Here is a 15,542-nt window from a genome sequence, read left to right on the forward strand (position 1 = left end):
AAATATACTGCTCTTTGCCTACAGGAACCATGTTAACACACACAAACACACATTCACTTAACAAAAAATAGGACGGATCTCAGGAGCTCATACGAAAAGGTACGTCTTTTATTCACATAGAGAACAACCAGTCAACAAACAGAATTTATAATCTATCAAATATTAGCTAGCCTCCTAACCAATAAATTATTTTACTTGGAAAACGTCTGTGAGTGTCTGGCTACTCATTCCATTTTTATTTATGCAATACAAATGACTAATGTATGTCGATAACCTGTTATACGCTTTCCTTGTCTCGTTCCAAATCCAATGTGTCTCTTTGTTCTGTATTATAAAACAAATATTTTCCAATTAAAACTTAAGAAAAATCTTAATAACCATCATTACAAACCCAATGTTTCTCTTTCTTCCATGGTACAGAAAAAGTTATTTTCCTATAAAAATCATGGTTAGGTTTAAGATTTGGTAAATGGGTTAAACTTTAGAAAAATTGCCATAACGTTGTTTGTTGGTGTGTTTTATTTTTGTCTATGGTAGTGAAAGTCATACATTTTTGTACAAGCCAACAGGTACTATATCTTAAGATTTCACCATCTCATATGATTATCACGAGTTTGGGTGACCATCGATATTATAAAGCACTTTATACAGTATCCCGTACAGCCTCGTTTTTATTCACATCCAGTTAATTATGCCATCTGCCCTGACAAAGATTTTAACGACAAAAGAGTGACCACTTGAATAAGGTTGTTATTCTAAATATGTTTTATTAGAAAGCAGACATTTAGTTAAACCAAAAACAATAGAAATTTGTGAAACGTTGGAGCACGGTATCACAAAAAACAAGCCTAGGCACAAGTGAGAATTGATAGCCGTCTGCTCTGGCAGTGAGAGGTGTTACTGCAGTAGCATTACTGGTTGCAGTATCAAGCAACACTAACAGTCTCTGCCATCAGCAGTCCTGCTGCAAACTGAAGTTGGCTGCCCTCAATCCTTCTACACTGACAACAAGGCCAGAGCAAGTTGCAATCCATACTCTGCCTGTTCTCTCTTGCTCAAAGTCATCTCCATCTTTTTTTCTCTCTCTTGCCTGATCTGTTTCTCTGATGCTATCTGCAGCTGGCCCACTGATTGATTCATTTCATTAGAAATGTTTTGGGGGGTCACTGCACGGCCTGTTTGGAGATTGGCTCTATTAATCTTCCCAACTATAGGATCTACTGTGCTGCTTATAAGGTCTAGACTCCTCTTACAAGAACACATTTACACACACACACACACACACACACACATTTTGAATTCCGCTGAAGTTGATGGAATATGGCAATCTTGACCAAAGTAATGAAAATTGATATTTGGCTACAATTTTGCAACATTAACATGGTAAATCAAAGACGAAGGTCATTTTAGTACAGGTGTTTCATACTTGAAATTTCAAGAAATTCGAGGTCGGAACTGTAATGGTCTACGAATTGTCAGGACTGTATTTTATTCACGAGTCTGTTTTTGGAGACATGATTTACTGTCTGTCTTTTCTATTTAGTCAAAGTTCTTTCTGAAATATGAACCCAAACTGCCACTGGCGCTTTGCTAATGAAGCTGACCTTTTTAATCACACTGTATTCACTGACAACACACATTCACTCCCCTACACATCAGTCTGGAGTTGAACTAATGAGATTGACCTTTTTGTTTGTAGGGTCTGTGTTGTGTGCGGGGTGTATATTTGGTGTATATGTGTGTGTGATATATGTTGATTGGCATCCAGTAGTGCTGGCTCCAGTAGAAGAGCACAGCTCGGTGTGGCACACACACACTGTGGGCCTTTGTTAAGGACTTCTTATCACCACAGAAGCGACAACAGCCAATCACAGAACAGTTCAGGTCTGGGTGGCGTTGTGTAAACCCTGACTGAGACAGCAGGAATTCTGTCTCTTGGAGCTCAGGGACACATACACACATGCACAAACCTGGTGATTTACACACAACCTCTTGTTGATAATATAAGACTATAGATAGTATTCCGATGATGTCACGACAAGCGTCATTGCCATATTGTCTGAAGACACAGATAAAAACAGTTAATCTGCTGGTGTGGTACAGTTGGAGAAAGATTATTACTAAATATCAAGTTAAAGGATGAATAGAAAAAAAAAAACTTCTTCACCTGGATGTATTCTGATAATGTCTTTTAAGATAATTCTAGAAACTGTAAGGATAAATCTCCCATTGTTACTGGAGCAGTACAGATGAGTGATAACCAGCTAAAGGCTACAGTACAGTGTGATGGCAGACTATGTTTATTTGGCTGTTTCTCCCGTTTGTAAGTGTTCTTCTGTTGCCGTCTTGGTGCTTTAGTAATATACTGTATTTATATCTCTTGTACACCAGTGTAAATGCTGAATGACGTAAAATTGATTCTTGAATGTAAAACAATATCATTCTGTGTCTTGTTTACATAAAGCAGTCAGGACTCGTGACAATTAGAATTAGCATGCAAGCTTGCTTATCTTGTGTGTACGCTCTTATCTATTGAATACTCCAAAATTATTAAGTGTTTGACCATGTCTCATTTATTACATTTATTTTCAAGTAGACTCTGTTACATTCAAGGTAATACAAAACTTGTCTGGGTCTCGTCTTTAAAGTCCGGAGTAAACACTCAGTCATTGTAAATACAGCAGGTGTCAGCGAAAACAGCTATGAGATTATGAATAAATGGAATGAAGAGACCTTTCTTGATTTATGAATATATGCTATGAATGTGTAATTTGACAATATTCAGAAAAGCAAGGATTACACAAAAAGCTAAATCTATACAAAATAAAGCAGTTTACAGCACATTTAAAATGAGGAAAATGTCACGGCAGATGTTGAACCTGAGAAATAGATAAAAGCGATATTTCAGAGAAAAATTAGACCATTATTATGAGCTCAATTACATCTGGTTTACAAATGCATAGGCCAGACACAGTAACATCTTTTATGTCTTTACTTGTACAGAGTAGCATTTGCATATATTGAGTTTACCTACATCTTTAAGAAGAAATATTCAATACAATTGTTGGTAACATACCTGCGGTGGCAATAATGCGGTCCTCTTCTCGTTTGTTCTTTCCCACCCTTAAACGTTCAGTTTAATGTCCAGTACCAGTCCACATAAACAAAATAATACTAGGCTTCATGATTTAGCGACTTGAATATCTTCCCTGACTTGTGTAAGCACTAACAGTGTGCATGAAGTATTGAGGATATCACAACTCGTGGGTAATATCAGCACCAGAAGCATTTTTCTTACAAGTTAGAAGGATCCAATCAACTAGTTAAGTTTATTGTCATATTTATCATCCCATAACACCTTCATAAAAAAGGATCCAAGGTTTCTATATAAACGTAAATGTTTTTCGCATTCACAAAATTTGTTGGTACTGTGCTTTGTTTACCGGTGTCTCCATCTAAAATGGTGGCGGGGGGCGTGATGATGACTTAATCGAATACTATCTATAGGGGCTCTTATTTGACCAAACAAACTTGCTTAAATTTTTCAAGCACAAGGTCATATTTCCCTCAACCTCAGTTCTCTACGTTTGAGTTAATTGTACTTAAAATCTTAATTTTATGGATAATTAAGCCAAAGAAGTTCAAGTAACTCACAGTTATTCTTATACTTTTTCACACTAAATTCAACTTATAATTGATATTCTGTCTTGTACACATTAATGCAAATTAAGTAAAGCTAAAAAATGTTATAAAGATGTATGTTTTTGAGAAGCTATTTACTTGAATACGTTATGATTGTTTAGCCGACATTTTTTTTTTTTTTCAGTGTGCTTTCTCTCTTTTAAACATTGATAATCCTATTTATGTTGCTATTCTAAGTGCATTATAATTTGGTTAGTTGCAAATGCATTTGAATGCATTTAGCATTGTTTTTCTCTGCTGCCTGCAAACTTATCATAACAGACCTGTGACCCGCCAGTTCAGAACCACTGCCCTCAAGTGTTGGTCAGGCAACTCAAGACCTAAACTTGATTAATGAGGTGAATTGATTACTTCAAAAGACTGCAGTCTTTTCAATTGCAGTTGATGAAATTTAGGAAGAATCAGCTGACAGTGATGCAGTGTTCTTTCTCTCTGGTGCCCTTTAGGGCACTCTCGCCCCTAGATATTTTTTTTCCCTTCTCTCTGCACCACTTCTGTTCCTTTTTGCTACACTCACCACAGATTCAGTCCTTGCCTAGGCACCTGCTGCCATCTATGGCTTGGATTCTCTCCCCAGGCCAGCTTTACTCTTTTGAACTTAAGCTGCACCAAAGTAGCTTGCTGAGTGTATTTCTTCACCTGTGGGCCAAATACAATCCCCCTTCCTCGCCAGTAATCCCAATGCTGGCCTACCCTTGGGCTGCAGCCTTACCTAAACTGGCAGTCTGGCGAGAAACTGTATAACCTGACAAAGATTATTGCCAACTGCAGCCTGAAGTCTATCTGTTTTTGGTTGTTGTTGTTTTTTTAAATTAACATGCACAGCTAATCTCTGCCTATGAAATTTAAACAAAAGAAAGGTTCAAATGTGGCCAAACATGCTGCCTGTCTTAGTGCCGAAAAGCAGGCTTTCTTGGTTTAGGCCTACAGTGAAATCCAAACTTTAGCTGGATTTGAGAGAACTGCTAGAAGTGCAGTTTGTGGCATGTATTGAATCATTTTAATAAATTTCCATATGTTTCCAGTGCATCAGGGTGTTTCTGCGGGGTGTGTGCATGCGTGTGGGTATGTGTACACAAACATCCTTTCCATAATGATAATGTGTATATCATTGCCTTCTGTTTGTTCCCCTCTGCTCCCCTCTCTGCACCATTAGCCCCATATGGTGCTATTTTTGAGGGTGTTAGTGTATGTGTGTGCAGCTGAGAACAAAACATAAAGAAACTTAGAGCTGCTACATTTATGATGAATTTATGTGCAGCCCCTCATGTTTCTGCTGAAGTTAGACCAAACGACTTTGAAGAACTCAGAAAAAGAGAAAAAAAGAAAAAAAAAGAAAATGGATAAGCGATGTTTGGAGATATAAGGTTAGAGGTGGATACACAAAACCCTGTCAATTCTGACTTCATACATGTGATACCAGGGCTAGTTGTCACACTGGGAAGTTGACACAATGGCTATATGTCTGTAACAGTGAGATTTGCAGTCAAAAGTCCAGTTGTGCAAATGTGCGTTTTCTCTTGAAGGGATTTTGTATGTTGGTTTCAAACACCTAGTGTTCACAGCCATCCTAAATTAGTATATTTTTTGTGAATTCTACCCTCCAAATAGAATTTTTGCCATCATCATCTTTTTGTTATAGCTCATGAACAAGCAAACACAATCAAACCACACTGACATACATTAAAGTGATAGTTCACCCAAAATTTGTATTAATTTACTCACCCTCATGCCATCTATGTGTATGACTTTCTTTCTTCAGCAGAACACAAACAAAGATTTTTAGAAGAATATTTCAACTCTGTAGGTCCATACAATGCAAGTGAATGGTGATCAGACATTTGTAGCTCCAAAAATCACATAAAGGAAACATAGAAGTTATCCATAATTCTCCAGTGGTTAAATGCATATCTTCAGAAGTAATATAATAGGTGTGGGTGAGAAACAGATCAAAATTTAAGTATTTTTGTTTACTCTAAATCTCCACTTTCACTTTTACCTCTGAACGTCACATGTGGTGCCTGTTTAGTTTAACTTTAATTCACACTTTCACCTCGATTTCACTTCTAAAAATCTTTGTGTTCAACAGAAAAAAGAAAGTCATATACATTTTGGATAGCATGAGGTGAGTAAATGATAAGATAATTTTCATTTCTGGGTGAACTATTCCTTTAAGGCAAGGGTCAACTATATTACGAAGATAGATGTTTTAGGAAAGGTTGAAATAAGTTAGGACGTTTTTGTTTTTTTGTTTTTTTAAGTCAGGTCGTGTCATTTTTGTATTGGGTCAGGTTGTCACCTGTGTTTTAAAAGTCATAAATGTATGTCATGAATCATTTTGTTTGAGATTACTGGCATCAGTTAATCAGTTAATAACTGTCTGCTTGTCAGTTCCGAAATTCCAGTGTATAGTAAATAATTAGTTTTTCGAATGGATTTTGAGTATTATTGTATAAAAAATTATTATACACTCTAGATATCAGTGTATTCATTGGACATTGAAAAGCCCATATTGGTGGAGCATTACTCAATAATACCCAATACACACACGCATACACTCACACATATATGCCACATCTCGCACAGAGATTGACCCTTTAGACATGATGATTGTGGATTAACATTTGTATTTAATGTTTTTGTATTAATTTGTTCTGTAATCAGCTCTCCCCCAGAGATGGAATGCCAATGTACCTTTATTTAAATCAGTCCTAATAAAACAGGCTTAATCCTGCTGCTGGTGGATTTACAGCAGGAAGTGCTGTCCTAGTTCTTTTGTGCCACTCGGATTGCTTCGCTGGTCGAGCTTGTCATTCACACACCATGTCTTAGAAGAAAAAACAGGCTTACATTTGGTCCTTACACATGTCATTTGTGTCTGCATTTTTTTTTTTTTTTTTTGTGGTTGCACGTGTATGTGTTTGTCCTCGAATTCACCTCAGTGTAGATCTGAAATGCTGTCAGACTCACTGTGTGCAGAAATCTACATATAAAAGAAACTTAAAGGAATAGTACACCCCAAAATTAAAGTTCTGTCATGATTTACTCACCCTCATTTTGTTCCAAACCTGCATGACTTTCTATCTTATGCAAGCCCCCATAGGATGTTTTAATAAATAGCACAGCCCATATTTTCAATACAAAGGCAGCGGATAGTGCCTCACTTTAAAGTTTAAAAAGGATCCAAAAGTGTCATAAAAGTAGTCTATGCCAGTGTTTCCCAACCTTTTTTGCTGTAAGTACCCCCACAGCACCATCAGTAATGCTGAACTACCCTTTCATCGACACAAAACAAAAGATTTGTACCAAAGGCAAAATATAATTTACATAAAAATATAGAAATTTAATTTATATATAAATATCATTTATGCCCTTTATTTATTAACAACAACAAAAACAAAACCATGTCAAATGAGCAGTGAAATGCACAATTAGAAAAGACTAATGCTGTTAATTATTCAGGGCATGGGATTTTTCTAACTTGATACACTGGGAAAGATAAGTTTTACCTATTTAATTTTAACAATCGTTTTTCATCATTTTGTTGAATATATACAGTATACTATATATTGTTAGGCCTGAGTGTTTATTGTTGCATGCACAATTGGTAAAATGTTAAAATGCTAAAATTGTACTGTCTCTTTAAGAAAACGGCAATTCCCTCTGATCTAAATAAGTTGCAGTTCCGCGTTTAGTTTTTGTTGAACAAATATGAACACGAGCCACACGGCTTATTTATCACAACTAAATGTTTCTTTCTGTTGTTTTTGATCAACAACTGACTGTAAAGAACAGAAAGGATGTTAAAAGGGACATTAATCAATAACAAATGGTTTGCGTGGATTTCGTCTTTGAACACATTAGATGGGCGAGTCAAACCAAACTGATTAAATTTGTTTTATTAAAAGATCGATCTTGGGGTTTTAAGAATGGATATCGAGATCATTCAAATGACAGTCACAATTAATTTGAAGATCTATATTTTTATCCAGCCCTAATCCCTGTTATTTTTATTTTAAGTCATACATTTTGTTTTATAAGTTCAACATAGCAAAATCCAGTTCTTTTCATGTACCCCCTAGAACCTGCTCACGTACCCTTGGTTGGGAATCACTGGTCTATGCAGCTCGGGTGTCATATTCCTAGTCTTTCAAAAGTATTCGATAGGTTTTGGTGATTTTCAAGACATGGACACACTTCACCTTTAAACAAAGTTTACATTTCATACTTATGTATATGCAGTGCACCACATACCAACATAAGCAACCTCCTGTCTCTACATCTATCCACACAGTTGCATTGTGGTTGTGTTGCGGTCGAGTGGCAGGGTCATGTTGGCACGTGCATGCATGTTTGCAGGTCTCAGAGGTGTATGGTCACTGACAGTGATGAATGAACTGTCGCACCACTGCCTTTCTCATGAATTACACTCCTTTACCCTGGAGAGGGCTGTTGGTATGTGAGTGTGCATGTGTTTTTGCGCATCTAGGAATGCATGAATGTGGTCTACCAAATTAATTTACTATGCATCCAGCTAACGTCATCTTTGCAAGGACGTACACACATGTATAAATGTTTGCATTAGTGACCTGCTGGCATGGTTTGGTGTTACTGTGTGTGTGTGTGTGTGTGTGTGTTTGTGTGTGTGTGTGTGTGTGTGTGTGTATTTCATGCTCTAGTAGTGTGTGTGTGTGTGTGTGTGTGTGTGTGTGTGTGTGTGTGTGTTTGTTGTGGTGTAATTGAAGTGCCGGAACGGTTCGGGTTAAATGCTCTGAACTCTGTGCTATGGGGTCAGAACTGGATTAATGGAGAAAACCCATAGCCCGTTACAGAGAACCTCCTCACACACACACACACACACACACACACACGCACACACACACACACACACACACACCCTCTTTTCAGCGTCTGTCCACAGGCTTGTCTTCTGGTCTGAATGGATTGGTTTTCCTATTGGAAACTATATAGAGAAATAGCACATTGCAAATAATGCACTGAAATAAAGATTTTAGGCCAAAACCAAAAATTCTTGACACTTAGAAACCAAAACCAAAACTGAAAATGCAAAATATTCAGTTAAATTCCTTTGTTTGGAATAAATGTAAATTGCGGCAAGATATCACCAACCATTATTTACATTAAAAATGCACTTTTTTCTCCATTTAAAATGTTCTGTTATTGGATTTGTTGAGGTTTCTGTTCATCCAAGATCCAAGACTTCAAGATGTTCAGCCTATTTTCTCTTTCAGCCAAAAACTGAAAATGATGTTACATGGCATTTTCTACTGAAATTTTTGTAGCAGAAATTTTGGTGCATGACTCATTTACTCTCTGCCTGCTTCTCTTCATATTCCTGACTTTCCAGGTAACAGCTGAGCTGAAACTAGTTCATCAACTTGTTTGGAAGCTTTTCTTGTGAGAGATTTGGATACTATTGGCAGCCATTACCGAGAGCTCTACCATTTCTGCTACGACAGTCACTGCTCCCCTTAGTATTCTGTCTGTGTGTGAATGTAAAGTGGATACACACACTTAAGCCTTTATGTGTCCCTGAGCATGTGTGTTAAATTCTCTCTGCTCCGCTGTGTGTTGTGTTTCTGTCTTTGACGTTTACCAGTCAAGTAAACTGAGCGTTCATTATTACGACTCTTCATTTATGCTGAGCTAAACCCTCTGCCATTAGCAAAAACTCCCTCCAGCAGCTCTACTCTCTAAAATACCTCCTTACAAAGAAGCAGAGCTCATGCAGGACTGTAATCAAGGCTCTCACAGCTGGACACCCTCAAAAAAGAATTCAGAGGTGCTCTGGACTGTGAGCGGAGTACAAAACAGGTCAGAAAGTCAGCAAACAGACTGGAGCAGATCTTAAACCTCCCATCGCACAGTGTGACATTTAAGTAGAAAGGAAGGATTTTGCCAGTGATGAGACAAGAGAACCTCTGCTGGTTTGATTTTTCTCTAAAGCTCTCTCCATCTGTAGGTCTGTCTGTTTGTCTGTCTTTTTCTCATATGAAGCTTATTCTATCCATCTCTCAACTCTCTTTTCCTCTGCTTCTCTCTCTCACTCTCTATGGAGCTTGATTACTTTTTAATGATTTCTGGGGCTAAGACGAATGAGTGTGTTAAATGAGGAGAATTAGACATGTGTCGCAGAGCGCTGGGGCATTTGCTACTTGAATAATGGAGCTTAGAGACTTTGTTTACTGGGAAATATCGAGCTTTACAAATTAGAGAAAGGGCATGCTGAAGAGTGCCAAATGTTGGTGCTTCTATGAAGTTTCTCTGGTTATTCTCTGTAGTTTCTACAGTATTAGGACTGGGCGATTTATCAGATATATTCTATTTTATTTTGATGGTGATATAAAATGAACCAATATCATGAATGATGTAATATTTTTAATGGAATTTTTATTTGACCATTACATTTCCTAAAAACTGTGACAGCAGGTCCATTTTGCACCCCACCTTGCATCACAACTCAAGAGTTTCAGAGTCTTAAGACTAGAGATATTTTTATAACGTTCTTGATCTAAACCTCATTAAAATGGTGATTTGGAATGTTCGATTCATTTCTCTGAATCCATTCTTGCAAACTGTTCTTCTGATTTAATTCAATGAATTCCTTCAACAGTTTGTTTGATACAGAGAAATATCAGGGAATTTTTGAATTCTGTTTTCCAGGGCGCCAATGGTTTCTACGATCTACTTAGGCTTATGATGCTTTTGGGAAATGCAGCCCAGGCCTGGAAAAGTCCTGGAAATGTATACCTTTTTAGATGTCATGGAAAGTTCTTGGAAAGTTCTATGGTGAATAAATGTTTTTTAGTCTTTATCTGGTCTAAAATATTTATTTGGTTCGATATAGCTCTTGTGGTGAGTAAAACTTGCTTGCAAGCCATAGTGATGTCCAATTTGCCATTAAATTGTTCTTTTGAGTTGGTGATTTTCAATGAATTAGTGGTTCACAAGTCAGTCTAGAGGATTCCTTTGCAAATTGGTCTGAATTAAAATTATTTAAAAAAAATCTGTATCCATTAATCACAAACACCTGGAAAGGTCATTGAAAGGTCTTGGAAATTAAATGGTAAAATATATACAGTGTGTGTCTATATATATATATATATATACAGGTGCATCTCAATAAATTAGAATGTCGTGGAAAAGTTCATTTATTTCAGTAATTCAACTCAAATTGTGAAACTCGTGTATTAAATAAATTCAATGCACACAGACTGAAGTAGTTTAAGTCTTTGGTTCTTTTAATTGTGATAATTTTGGCTCACATTTAACAAAAACCCACCAATTCACTATCTCAAAAAATTAGAATACATCATAAGACCAATAAAAAAAACATTTTTAGTGAATTGTTGGCCTTCTGGAAAGTATGTTAATTTACTGTATATGTACTCAATACTTGGTAGGGGCTCCTTTTGCTTTAATTACTGCCTCAATTCGGCGTGGCATGGAGGTGATCAGTTTGTGGCACTGCTGAGGTGGTATGGAAGCCCAGGTTTCTTTGACAGTGGCCTTCAGCTCATCTGCATTTTTTGGTCTCTTGTTTCTCATTTTCCTCTTGACAGTACCCCATAGATTCTCTATGGGGTTCAGGTCTGGTGAGTTTGCTGGCCAGTCAAGCACACCAACACCATGGTCATTTAACCAACTTTTGGTGCTTTTGGCAGTGTGGGCAGGTGCCAAATCCTGCTGGAAAATGAAATCAGCATCTTTCAGCAGAAGGAAGCATGAAGTGCTCCAAAATTTCTTGGTAAACGAGTGCAGTGACTTTGGTTTTCAAAAAACACAATGGACCAACACCAGCAGATGACATTGCACCCCAAATCGTCAAAGACTGTGGAAACTTAACACAGGACTTCAAGCAACTTGGGCTATGAGCTTCTCCACCCTTCCTCCAGACTCTAGGACCTTGGTTTCCAAATAAAATACAAAACTTGCTCTCATCTGAAAAGAGGACTTTGGACCACTGGCCAGCAGTCCAGTTCTTCTTCTCCTTAGCCCAGGTAAGACGCCTCTGACGTTGTCTGTGGTTCAGGAGTGGCTTAACAAGAGGAATACGACAACTGTAGCCAAATTCCTTGACACGTCTGTGTGTGGTGGCTCTTGATGCCTTGACCCCAGCCTCAGTCCATTCCTTGTGAAGTTCACCCAAATTCTTGAATTGATTTTGCTTGACAATCCTCATAAGGCTGCAGTTCTCTCGGCTGGTTGTGCATCTTTTTCTTCCACACTTTTGGATACAGTACTCTGTGAACAGCCAGCTTCTTTGGCAATGAATGTTTGTGGCTTACCCTCCTTGTGAAGGGTGTCAGTGATTGTCTTCTGGACAACTGTCAGATCAGAAGTCTTCCCCATGATTGTGTAGCCTAGTGAACCAAACTGCGAGACCATTTTGAAGGCTCAAGAAACCTTTGCAGGTATTTTGAGTTGATTAGCTGATTGGCATGTCACCATATTCTAATTTTTTGAGACAGTGAATTGGTGGGTTTTTGTTAAATGTGAGCCAAAATCATCACAATTAAAAGAACCAAAGACTTAAACTACTTCAGTCTGTGTGCACTGAATTTATTTAATACACGAGTTTCACAATTTGAGTTGAATTACTGAAATAAATTAACTTTTCCACGACATTCTAATTTATTGAGATGCACCTGTATATATATACACACATACACACACAGTATATATAGCCTATATACAGTATATATCCGTTATATACTATATAGTAGGGCTGTCGATTTAGCGCATTCATTTAGTGTGTTTAATTATATAATAAATAACTTGTTAAAAAATTTATGCAATTAATCATGCCCCTTGACGTGTACGTAAATTCCTAAATAAAAGTACGGATTTTCCCACCATGCAAGAAATTCAACTTCTTAAATGTGCTGTAAGCGATTTTAGCGTTCTGAAGCTTTCAAGTGACTGAGCTGTTGAATTAGCCGTGCCTCCTCATTCCAAAACCCCGCCCTCCAAAGAAGATTTTGAGTCCAAAACCGAGCAAAAGAGCAGCATTGTTTGTTCCTGTGGCTGTCAAATTCAAACTCTGGCACAATAGTGCCCTCAACTGACAAACATTATGAATCAAAGCCTCAATGATCCGCTTCAAATACAGCACTATGAGAACAAGCAAAATGATTGACAGGTGAAAGCGTCGATGTTCGCAGACACATTTTTATTTTTATTTTTTTGCTGCTTACAAATTCTACAGCTGTCACAGAGACCGGTGAGATATCTCAGGACACTTATTTCATTAATATCTTTAAGTTTAAGTTTGCATACTTTTCCATGAAAAAACCACTTAAAACAACTTTAAGCTACTTTTGTAATCATAATAAATAATTATAATTATAAAATTATAATCAGTGCTATATTCATCTGCCACAATAATGCAATTTCTTTCAAACTGAATTTCAATCCATATTGTACTATTGGCCCTACGTATTATATTGATATATTTGAATTATAATGCATTTTCTTTATTCAAGGGCCTTTCTCAGCAAATAATGATGTATGCGATTAATTGCGTTTAATTATTTTAATTTAATCAATTAGTATGCCCTGTTATTAATTTCATTAAAAATTGTAATCAATTGAGAGCCCTCTATATATGATATATATATATATATATATATATATATATATATATATATATATATATATATATATATATATATATACATACAGTTGAAGTCAGAAGTTTACATATAAACTCTTTTTTTTTTTTTTTTTTTTTTGTGAAAAAGTTTTCACAATTCCTAACATTTAATCGTAGAAAATATTCCTTGTCTTAGGTCAGTTAGGATCACTATATTAAGAATGTGAAATGTCAGAATAATAGTAGAGAGAATTATTTATTTCAGCTTTTATTTATTTCATCACATTCCCAGTGGGTCTGAAATTTACATACAATTTGTTAGTATTTGGTAGCATTGCCTTTAAATTGTTTAACTTGGTTCAAATGTTTTGGGTAGCCTTCCACAAGCTTCTTACAATAAGTTGCTGGAATTTTGGTCCATTCCTCTCGAAAGAACTGGTGTTACTGAGTCAGGTTTGTAGGCTTCCTGGCTCACACACGCTTTTTCAGTTCTGCCCACAAATTTTCTATCGGATTGAGGTCAGGGCTTTGTGATGGCCACTCCAATTCTTTGACTTTGTTGTCCTTAAGCCATTTTGCCACAAATTTGGAGGTATGCTTGGGGTCACTGTCCAATTGGAAGACCCATTTGCAACCAAGCTTTAACTTCATGGCTGATGTCTTGAGATGTTACTTCAATATATCCACATAATTTTCCTGTCTCATGGTGCCATCTATTTTGTGAAGTGCACCAGCCCCTCCAGCAGCAAATCACCCCCACAACATGATGCTGCCACCCCATGCTTCACGGTTGGGATGGTGTTTTTTGGCTTGCAAGCTTCACCCTTTTTCCTCCAAACATAACAATGGTCGTTATGGTCAAAAAGTTTCATTTTTGTTTCATCACACCAGAGGAAATTTCACCAAAAAGTATGATTTTTGTCCCCATGTGTAATGGCATACTGTAGTCTGGCTTTTTATGGCAGTTTTGGAGCATTGGCTTCTTCCTTCCTAAGCAGCCCTTCAGGTTATGTCGATACAGGACTCGTTTTACTGTGGATATAGATACTTGTCTACCCGTTTCCTCCAGCATCTTCACAAGGTCCTTTGCTGTTTTTCTGGGATTGATTTGCACTTTTCGCACCAAAATACATTCATCTCTAGGAGACAGAATGCGTCTCCTTCCTGAGAGGTATAATGGCTGCATGGTCCAATAGTGTTTATACTTGCTTGCTATTGTTTGTGCAGATGAACGTGGTACCTTCAGGCAATTGGAAATTGCTCCAAAGGATGAACCAGACATGTGGAGGTCCACAATTTTTTTTTTTCTGAGGTCTTGGCTGATTTCTTTTGATTTTCCCATGATGTCAAGCAAAGAGGCACTGAGTTTGAAGGTAGGCCTTAAAATACATCCACAGGTACACCTCCAATTCAGCACACCTCCTATCAGAAGCTAACTGGCTAATTGTCTAAAGGCTTGACATCATTTTCTGTAATTTTCCAAGCTGCTTAAAGGCACAGTTAACTTAGTGTATGTAAAATTCTGACCCACTGGAATTGTGATATAGTCAATTAAAAGTAAAACAATCTGTCTGTAAACAATTGTTGGAAAAAATATTCGTGTCATGCACATAGTAGATGTCCAAAACGACTTGCCAAAACTATAGTTTGCTAATATGAAATCAGTGGAGTGGTTAAAAAATGAGTTTTAATGACTTCAACCTAAGTTTCTGTAAACTTCTGACTTCAACTAATATATATATATATATATATATATATATATATATATATATATATATATATATACACAGTATATACAGTATATACACAGATCAGCCACAACATTAAAACCACCTGCCTAATATTGTGTAGGTCCCCCTCGTGCCGCCAAAACAGCACCAACCCACATCTCAGAATAGCATTCTGTTTACGCTATGCTATTTTTCTCACCACAATTGTACAGAGAGGTTATCTGAGTTACCGTAGACTTTGTCTGTTCGAACCAGTCTGGCCATTCTCTGTTGACCTTGCTCCTCAACAAGGCGTTTCCGTCCACAAAAACAACACTGTATGTTGTTTTTTTATTTATTTTTTTTTTTTTATGGCAGCATTCAGAGTAAATTCTAGAGACTGTTGTTTGTAAAAATCCCAGGATATTAGCAGTTACAGAAATACTCAAACCAGCCCATCTGGCACCAGCAATCACCCATGCGATTATCTAATCAGCAAATCGTGTGGCAGCAAT

At 37.0% G+C, this 15,542-nt stretch overlaps 1 pseudogene; it reads left to right on the top strand.

Moving 5' to 3' along the window:
- LOC127436600 (exocyst complex component 4-like) overlaps positions 1-15,542 on the top strand; it is a 190,938-nt pseudogene that overhangs the window by 131,242 nt on the left and 44,154 nt on the right.

The sequence above is a fragment of the Myxocyprinus asiaticus genome, chromosome 47 (assembly GCF_019703515.2).
Source record: "Myxocyprinus asiaticus isolate MX2 ecotype Aquarium Trade chromosome 47, UBuf_Myxa_2, whole genome shotgun sequence".
Taxonomy (NCBI): Eukaryota; Metazoa; Chordata; class Actinopteri; order Cypriniformes; family Catostomidae; genus Myxocyprinus; species Myxocyprinus asiaticus.